The sequence below is a fragment of the Nannospalax galili genome, unplaced genomic scaffold (genome assembly GCF_000622305.1).
Source record: "Nannospalax galili isolate Female #2095 unplaced genomic scaffold, S.galili_v1.0 scaffold716, whole genome shotgun sequence".
Lineage (NCBI taxonomy): Eukaryota > Metazoa > Chordata > Mammalia > Rodentia > Spalacidae > Nannospalax > Nannospalax galili.
In genome coordinates this window covers 2,812,555-2,820,685 of record NW_008339517.1, presented here as the reverse complement: position 1 = coordinate 2,820,685, position 8,131 = coordinate 2,812,555, and positions in this window count along the sequence as shown.

Genomic DNA, 8,131 nt, shown 5'->3' with positions numbered 1-8,131 from the left:
GAGAGAGAGAGAGAGAGAGAGAGAGAGAGAGAGAGAGAGAGAACAAGTACACTAACTTCCTGTCACTAGGCCCTACCTCTTAAAAGTTCAGCTATCTCCATCTCCTGATAGTGCTAGGGCTTATGACAAAGCATGTAGTGTGCGGGCCTTTTGGGGGGCATTTAAGACCAAACCATGACATTTACAGTATAAGGACTCTACATTTCCTAAAATGTGTTTGTGGGAGGAAACTGGGCAATGCACTAAGATCAGTGAGGATTATCTTTTATTAACTTTCTTTTTGCTATAATTATTGATTAGTGATAGAATTTAGAGAAAGTAGATCTCAACAAATGCCCTAAGATAGATAACTGCCACGTCCCTATCTGTTGTCATAGAGAACGCTAAACAAATGGTAAGGGCAGCTATAACCACAACATCTATATTTCAATGTATCAGGACTTCATAAGTTGTCATGAATAATTTTATGTAAAATGTGTTGAGACACAGTTTGTGGATAAGAACAATTATATGGTAAATTTCTAAAATATATGCATATTATATATATATATAAACTATAAATCACTCTAACATTTGTGTAAAGAATAATTTGATTAAGGGTAGGAAGGTGATCATTAGCATAATTTCTTTCCTGTTTCACTGAGTCTCCAAGTGGTTGTCATGGAGATGCATATGACTGCTTTGAGAGTCCATTGATGGTATTTGCATCATTCCACTCTACAGAGTGGTCTTTAGTTTGCTTCAGACAGGGACAGACGTGTAATCCAAGTTTATACATATCTTAAATGTCTTTGTTTAGTTTTTATTTTATTGATTACTTTTGGTATTTGACACTTCCACTCAAATAAAATACATACTGCTCTCCGTCCCTCCTTCTATTTCTCATCCCTATCGCTGCCCCCCCATCCCTATAGTCTGGTTCCCAGTTTCATCACTTTTGGATGTGTTTTATGAACCAACTAGTATATCCAGGGATGTCTATGTGATCCTTGGATTAGAACTGTCAGTTAGAGTAAAGTGGGGTCATCAGTGGGTATCCAACTGACGTCAGTGGTTCTCCCTCGGGCATTGCACCACATGAGTTCATGTACCTACATGCAGACAATACACTCATACACATCACATAGAATAAAAATTATAAATAAATATAAAAAAGAAATTCTTCATTTCAAAAAAACAGTAAAAGATAAAGGTAAGGAGCTGGAAAAGTTGCTCTGTGGTTAAGATCACTTGCTGCTCTTGTAGAGGACCTGAGTTCAGTATCTAACACCTGCATGGGGCAGCTCACTACCCCCTGTGATTTAAACTCATGGGGATCTGATACTCTCTTCTGATCTCTGTGCCACCTACACATATGTACAAATAAACACAGGCAGACACACAAACATGCATACATATGAAATATTAACAGAATAAATGCAAAAGAGCTCTGATATTTAGCTTTGAAAAGATTTAAAGACAATCATAATAAAAAGATGGTGGAATTTAAATGTACAAAGTATACATTATTTTCAATTTCTCATTGAAAGAAAGCTCATTTTCTTTTCCAATGTCCTTTTTCCTTTACCCTTCCAGATGATTTTACTACAGTTTTCTCTGAAATAACTGATTAATGTCTATGGTGAGAGGTACTATAGCATCTTATCTTGAATTACATTTGGTATTCATAGCCCGTATTTTTCCCATTTAAATACTTCCCTTAAGGAAACATGTTTATTATGTAATTAAGAATCTCACCTGTAGAATCATAAATTATTATCTTTGAGAAACTTTGGCTGAGAATAATATATTTTTGTTAAATATACTAATATTTTTCTAGGTATTTGCATTCAAAAGGAATTTTGCTAGATATTCCATCACCTCCTCAAACAACACTATTGGGCCCAAGTTTTCAATTATGTAAGCTTTGGGGAATTGGACCTGGAAGGGGAGATCAGTGTCTCATTTCAGCCAAGCTTCCATCCTCCTAATCTGTCAAGATATAAGAACCCAGACTGCAAGTTTCTTCCACTGTAAAAAGCTATCCAGCCTCCATGTCTCCATTACCAGAATGGACTGTATCCCCATAAACTATGAACTGAAATAAATCCTCTTTTCCTAAGTTTCTTTTTATGCAGTTTTTTGTCAGAATGACAAGAAAACTAATAAAGTATGAATAGGAAAATAATAATTTTAAATATCTAAGAATTTCTTATTTTCCAAATATAAAAAGAATCATTGAAAATAATATTCAATATTTCACCATAATAATGATCCTTGAACTTTGCTCAATATTCAATTTTAAGAAGTGAGACAGTTTCCCATTTTTTTACACATTGGGTGGCTGTACATTTTTCAACCTGAGTTTGTCAGAAAAATCAGTACAATAGTAGATACTTTCAGCTCTGGAATCGAAGAAATAATAAGTACTCTTTTTTTACTTCATGTTTTGTCAGAAATTGGTCTGTGTTAAAAGAGGGCAAGAGACTGAGCTCTGGCATCTTCCTGAAACCTCCCAGGTAGAGGATGTGCCACATATTGAAATACATGGAGAGCACTTCCCCAGGGAAAGTGACATTTAGTCCCCTGCTGGCACTCTGAGCAAATGCTGTCACTGCTGCAGTCTCAGGAACACAAGTCTATTTCTTCTCGAAAGATTCTCACTAATATATATGAAACGCATCTTGACACTCTCTTTTTGAGAAATACGCAGGCGGTGGCCCAGTGGGTGATCTTTGCAGAGTTGCACTGACTGTTAAGAAAACAATCAGAAAATGCACCCCTGGAGACTCTGCACCTTGGGAATCCTTTCATGTCAACACACAGCATCTCACTTGTGTTGCTTTTTAGTCCAACTGAAAATTGACGAATTTATCAAGAAATGATTTTAATTTTTCCTATAGGTCCATTAATATTTTAGCAGTTACTTTTGCTGTAAAGATTGTATGCAACAATGTATTTTTCCTGAAAGAGATTAGAATATAAAATTACCTGAAAATTGATACTGATTAGGTATACTAAATGCAACTTTATAATGCATATGCATATTTATTGATCAATAACATTTTATAAAGTGCCATAGTCATATTTCACGATTATAGAGCCCATGAAAATTGCTATTTTTTCTTACTTATCATTTGATGCATATATAGGCATACATGTATAGACAGTTTTTATAAGATAAAGCAAATTAGGTTTCATTGTTTGGCATTTAATAAATTATCCTTCATGGGGGGGGAAGTGGCATTATTTGTGATGTGACTATTATTGAAAATATAGAAGTTAATTTTTCATTGAAGCTTTAAAAATCTGAGAGTATTCGACAAATCAGTTACACATCTTGAATCTAATATTTAATAATGAGATAAAGAAAAATGAAGAAAACAAAAAGATTGGTGAGCTAGAGGGATGGTAAATGGAATCACCAGTGCAGAGAATGTGTTCTGTTGGAGGAAGAAGAACCAATAGGTTTGGTCATGCATGGCATGGCTGGGTTAAATTGTCCCCTACAGGTCCTAGGATAGACAGTGGACACTGCATGGTAGATGCTGTGATGTGGCATCCAGATCTTCTTCACTGAAATATTGGTGCTCCTGTTTGAATGAGTTCCATCAGACAGCATCATTCAGCAATCAGAACCACTGAGGATTGCCTCTGCTGCAGAGAGCCACCTTGGTCAAGTCACATATCCATTGAAAGATCCATAAGGGAAAAGGATGATTGTCCATTTTGAGCTAATTTTGAACAACTTTTGAGAGACCATTCTGGCACTCAATCTTGCAGTGTGTAGCCCTCACAACTATTATGTGTGCTTTAATTCTGACCTCTCTTCTTTTCATCCTTGTATAATTGTCCTCCTATCCACTGTGCTGGTCAATCTATACAAGTGTAAACAGCCTGCATACCATATTCTGTCTGAAAGCTGCCTCTTCTGGGAATCCAACTTGCCAATCCACAGGATCTGGAACAAATGATATTTGTAAAGAAATGTTGAATAAATTTCCCTTACATAGTCTCAATATAGGTGAGATAAATTTAAGATAGGAAATATTATTGGCAAAAGAGAATTCACAGGGAAATGAAAAGTTTTCCGCTCTTTTAAATTATGTCAAACTTTGGAAGAGAATGTAACTTGACCATTAGAGATTTCCTTCTGTGTTAATTGTTCTCAAAATACATTTCTCTTTTTTGAAAATTAATGAATCTACCTAAATTGCCTTTATGTTAAAACCACTGAATAGTTTAGATTATGCTGTGACTGCCAGATCCTCGGAAAGTAGTCATTTATTTCATATCTATTTGTGTCACACTGTGGCAGATACACAGTGTGTTTTAGAAGATAGTTCCTCTGTTGAAGTACATATTTTTGTCCCCATTTTCCTTTCTTGAGTTGGTTTGAGCTATTGAAAAGAGAACACAATAAGCCCATGCATAAAAATCTACAGTATTTTGTCACAGCAACAGGAAAAGTAACTGAGGCAGGAAATAAGAACTCATTCTCTTAATGATGCCACAAAGAAGCTGAGCCAAGATTTGAAGCTATTTTGATTCATGTTAAGTTGAAATAAAGAAGGAAGAATAGAAAACAATGTTAAGGAAATGAACGCTTATGAGATATTTCTATGTATCAACTATGGTGCTAAACATTTGGAAACATATAATTTCAAACCATAGCAAAGATGGATAATAGATGACTGTTATTTTTCCATCCTAAACATGAAAAAGATCAAGAACACAAGCAACTTAGCATAAATGATTTTTGCCCTAAACCACATGGCAGCCACTTTTATACCTGCAGAGCCATCATCTGTTCTTATAAATTATTGTTCTGAAAACAGGTATCAGATTGATGACAGAACAAAACTAAATGAATAAATAAAACCAATCAAAGGAATAAATCAGAGGCGGCTACATAACCCTATACATTTCTTCCCACTCAAATAGAGTCTGAAGTCCTAATAAACATGGGTGCCTCTTCCATTTTAAACATGGAAGAAATGATTAAATTCCTAAGTTTATACTTTAGCCAGATTTTTAGTCTTCTGTCAAAATAGCAGAGAGAATCCAACTTAAGGGAAGACATATTTATTTTGGTTCATACTTCAGAGGTTTTAGTATATGGTCATTCTGTTTCCTTGCTTCTACGTCTGGTGAAACAGAGCATCATGATGGGAAGATCCTGTGTTTGGGGAGGTGCTGAATTCTAGGTGACCAGGAAGCAAAGAATGAGAGAGGAACAGTCTGGAACAAAATAAACCCCTCCAAGATTGGCACTCAGCGGCTGAGCTCTTCCAAGTCCCAAAATCTCAGTAACTTATTCAGCTATGAATTAATAAAAATGATTAATCCAGTCCTCCAACTGGTGCACCAGCCATCATAAGTACACTATAACTACTTGTAGACAAAAGTAATTTTCTGTTTTCATTTTGAGCTGAATTATATTCCCTCCACACATAATTGACTTTGTTAAGGTTTTTTTTGTTTGTTTGTTTGTTTTTTTATTTTTTATTTTTAGTTTGCAGCTAATCCAGTATCTACCTAACTTCAAAGGGGTGCATTCCTCCTTGTGGCTAACCACACTTATATCAGGATTTGTATGATATCACAACCAGTCTTAAATGCAGCAAGTCAATTTGAGCCCTTTTTTTAAATGAGTCAGATTTAAAAGAGCTAAGAGTTTAATTGGAGAGGAGGGGAGCTCTAGATGCTATGTTTGTTATTGTTCAGTATTTCTGGAAATAAGAAAGGTGTAGCAAAACTTATCAAATAGGAGTCTTTGGATAGCTGATTTCAGACTCAATACCTCTCTCCAATTCTAATTGTTAATTCATGTGTAAATACTAATCCACTTAAAGAAGTGGCAATCAATGTTATTCGATATAAAGTGCATAATGTGTAGTGAACTAAACTCTGTAATATATTCAAAGATCAGCTGTGGCTTTACTCTGTATTACAGAATTTCCTCTGTATTAAGAGAAAAGAGAAACAGCTGAGACTGGGTTGTATGGAACATTGACTTCTCATAATTTGCACTTATATCTTTCTGTCAGCATTATTTCCCTTGGTTTATCATTTGCACCAAACAAATTAGTAAACACCATTAGCTAGAGTCTAGTAACTGCAATCAAATTATCTTTGACCAGAGAAATAACCACATCAGAGATCATTTACTACTAATGGGATCTAACTGTTCTACTAAGGAGTAAACCCTAGTTATAATCATCAAATTACCATGAATTTCAAAAATAAATTTTGAAGCATCAACAATACCTCATAATAAGTATATACAGCTTCGTTTTAAGAAAGCAATCTGTTTACACAGTATTTACAAAGCAGAGGTTTCGATACCTGATGAACAGAAGTCCTGGGTGCAGCTTCGTAGTTGGGAAGGCCAAATTGGTTCAGGATTTTGGTATTCTATTCCTATGTCCACATTCTGTTACTATTATGGAATGTCTGAACTCCACAACTATCTTTTCAAGATGAAAACTTGATTTGAGATTTCCTTTCATTCTTCCATATTCATGTTCCAAAGTGCAATGTATAATTCATCAGAAATATCTAAAGAGGAAAAAAAAAACTACACTTTGCACTTTGTCCGGCATCAGTATGCACGAGGGAAAGAGGGAGTTCACAATCTCCTAAGAGTTACAAAATTTCCAGTGAGAGTTCCCCCAAAAGTCTATTCCTGCAGAAGTTATAAAAAAAGAGAAGGCATATGAAAGGAATCTATTATTGTCCCAGAAAACATTATTGTATGGAAGCTTCTTACAGAAGTGAGGTGAAAATAAGACAGAAAAAGAAAAAAACCAGAACAGAATTTGGGGGCTATTACTAAGCTGTTAGTCACATTAGATCTAATATTAAATTACCCATTTCCAGATTCAGAGTTAAAATCTAATTGTGTAATGTGGGTTAAGACTAACTTTCTACCTCTGCTAATGTTATTTGCTCACATGGAAGAAAAGCCCCTAGGAATGAGAGCCCAATTATTTGACCTCTAGGCGTTTGAGCTAAAGCTTCTTAACAATTTCGTTTTTTTTTTTTTTTCTTAAATAAATGGCCTGAAAGATTTTTTTTAACATTCATTTTACAAAGAAAGTTCATTTTGTATTCTGATTTAATGTGGACATGTTCGTTATTTCTGTTAACTTTATCTTTGAAATAATAACTCAAAATAATCACGCTTTTACCTTGAAGAACATTATCTTATTGAATCAATAGATGTGAGTTTGGATGAAATTTAGATACAAGATTAAGGCAGGATTGATCTTTTTTAAATCCTTTATGTTAACAATTGTTTGAAAGGAAAGAGGTAAAAATGTTCGTTATCTTAACAACCATTCTTTTCATCACAAATTTGCCCAGGGAATATCCAAAATAGGTGTGTTAAGTTGGAAAATATACTGCATCTGCTTCTCTTAAATCTTGAGAAGCCGTAAAACATAGGCACAGAAAACTCAACAAGCAGATCTCCTTTTTTAAAAATAAAATATTTTTTATTGAGCTTTTTACATTTCATACAGTTCCTTCGCAAGTCCAGACCCCCCTCCCCATCCATGCCTTGTCCTATCCCCCCACCAAACCCTATGCACTCTGTCATACATGTTGAGTGTTATTCATTCAGGTGTTTGTACTCAAATGCCATCTGTGTAAATGGTATCCACTGGGGTCTAGTCAGCCCATCCAGTGGTCCTATGTAAGTCATGCTCTCTCTGAACCACCAACAATCAGCCTCAAATATTTCTCAATCTAGTGCTGGCCTGCCACCTATTTCTCACCTCTCCTTTGGGCCATTCTTTCATTAAGCTGACATGGGTTCCGTGCTCGATGTCACTGTTGTCACAGGTTCACAGGAACAAGCCTCCAGTGTCCTGGAAGCCACCACCTTCCTATGTTCATGAAGCAGCCCTGGCTTTTATAATCTTTCTGTGTCCTCTTCCACAGTGGTCCCTGAGCCATGGGTGGGTGAGATTCCATATAGGAGTCCAATCCTACACTTTACAGTCTCTCATTCACCAAAACTTGGCCAGTCATGGCCTTCTGTGTACATCGCACTTTGATGTACATGGAAGCCTCACTGGTGAGAGTTGAGAGGTGCATTAGCCCCATCTCTACCCAGTACTGTGCTATGTTCTATGAGCCTTAGTTG